Here is a 2,452-nt window from a genome sequence, read left to right as displayed (position 1 = left end):
CCTTCCTTCCTTCCTTCCTTCCTTCCTTCCTTCCTTCCTTCCTTCCTTCCTTCCTTCCTTCCTTCCTTCCTTCCTTCCTTCTTTCCTTCCTTCCTTCCTCCCTCCCTCCCTTCCTCCTCATCTCTTTCTCTCTCTGTGATTTCACTGATACAAGGAATCCTTCACAAGGAACAATTCAGTGCAGAACTAAAACTTTTCTGTAATGTTTAGGCTTAGAGAGTTGCCTGAGGGTATAGGATAGTTAAATGACTTGCCCAGGGTAATACAACCAGTATATGTCAGAGGTGAGACTTGAATCCAGTTCTTCTTGACTATGAAACTATCCACTATACCATAATACCTCTCCTGATTATTTATAATTATTGTATTACACATACAGTAATGTTTTTAACCTCTTGAAATGCACTTTGAACTCTTAGGCAGTTTGCATTAATTTGCTTCTACTCCACCCCAATTTATTAAGACTACTAATTGGCTTGGGGTATAACTGGATTTTTTCATAGTAGCATTAAAGGTAAATTTTAGCTCATCTTGTATCCAAACTATTACAAATTTCTACTTAATGGAACTTGATTTGCTGGGCTTCTCTTTTTAGCTCTTTGGATACATGGGCTGAGCTTCTCCTAAAATGTACTTTCCATTTTTATTAGAGCCATGACAGAGTCTGCTTGTTAGTATAGAGACCTGGCTTGGCCTTGGGGTTTTGGCAGTCGGGCATTGCTGTCTGTGTGAGTGATAAGTTACCAGGAGGGTTGAGACTCCATTGCCCCGTTAGCTGCCCCACCTCCTTCATTTAGGACGAACATTTGTGTTGTGGTGTGTGTGTGTGTGTGTGTGTGTGTGTGTGTGTGTGTCTGGCATGGTAGAGAGATCTCAAACTGTTTCAGCTTAGAGTTTCTGGGCTGTATCCTGCCCTGGAGCTCAGGTGATGGCTTTGTGAACTCCCTGCTGCTTCATAATCATACCAACCACACAGCCACTGGATTATCTGATCACATGACTGGCACGAGTTCTGGAAACGCAGTAACTAAAATTAAATCATTCTTTCCGTTATGGAATTTTGAACTAACCTTTTGGAACTCAGAGGGAGGAATAAGGTAGGTGGGTGATGACAGAAAAGGAATTGGTCTGGCAAATGACACATTCAAGAAGGAAATTTAAGAGTTCCTTCTCCAGTATTCAGAGTTCAAAGTTTATGTGATTGTATATATTTTGAATTTAAAAGGATTTTGTGAACGAATGTTTTTCAAGATTTTTTTTTAATTGCCTGCCAGGGTGGGAAATCCTAACACAACAGCGTGGTACTGGGGCATGAAGAACAGTAAGTGAAACGGATTTATAAAGCCCATAAATAAAAATGAAACTCATTTCATTGTATAACCTGAGTGAAACAGCACAATCTGTCCCAATTCTGATGAATGGTGGGATGGAAAACAGGTAAGGGAAGAATCTTTCCATTTTAATAAGGCAATGTAAGCATGATATTTCAAGAAAAAGATCCTTTTCATTGCTAGGCTTGACCATATAAACATGGCACCCTTGTCTATACAACAGAGGAAAAAGCAGTTGTTGGTGGGGTTTTTTTGGTAGAGAAATGCAGTGGACACTATAGATTAAAAAAGACCCTATAGGAAAGAGCATTTTTTCCGATGTAACAAACAGTGGAAATACCTGTAGTGTAGAGAGAGTAATGGACTAAGGAACTAATGCCAAGGTGTCCAACAGCCTTAGGTAGTCACTTCTAAAACAGTTTTGAATTGGGCATATGCCAACCAGTTACCAGTCACTGTTGAATAGCACGTTGCTACATACTGCTGAACTATGTTCTTTATAACTTTCCCATTGCTGTGGTGATAAGGCATAATTTGTGTCCTAGAACTGAAGCTTTGTGTTTACATTGACTGTGTTCAGCTTAGGGTGGAGGGATGAAAGAAAGAAAACAGTTCCCATAGAAATGTTTCTTTTTGTTCATGTTCCCACCCAGGACTTAGCTTGAGACATCAGCATTAGACTCATGCTTAGATCTCTGTGAAGTAAATAAATAAATAAATGGAAAAGTGAAAAGCTCCCGTGTAAGCACTTAGGCTAACAATATGCCAAATATAGGACAGGTATTATTTAACTTGAAAAAATGCAAAAAACTCCCACCTGAACCCATAACCAATCAAAAAAACTCCTCTCTGGCGGGTTTCCATCTTCTCCAGAGACCCCACAGTACACAGTTTTCCATACTTATAGTACTTCTTTTAGTTGGAGGTCCCCTGAAAGGGGAAGAAAATTGCTATTGGTAGAGAATTAGGTAACATCCTTCTCTTAAGCCTCATCTTCTTAAGTACCTATACAATGCTCTAAATTTGTATTACTATCCTGGTGGTGGCCACCTCCACAAGGAGAGATTATTCAGTGCCAAGGGAGGGTCTGCCTTCTATCCCCAAACTTGACCTGCACAGTT

This window comes from Petaurus breviceps, unplaced genomic scaffold (assembly GCF_028583685.1).
Source record: "Petaurus breviceps papuanus isolate PSGF00001 unplaced genomic scaffold, PetGlider_PUasm1.0 90702, whole genome shotgun sequence".
Taxonomy (NCBI): domain Eukaryota; kingdom Metazoa; phylum Chordata; class Mammalia; order Diprotodontia; family Petauridae; genus Petaurus; species Petaurus breviceps.
This window is presented reverse-complemented; position numbering follows the sequence as displayed.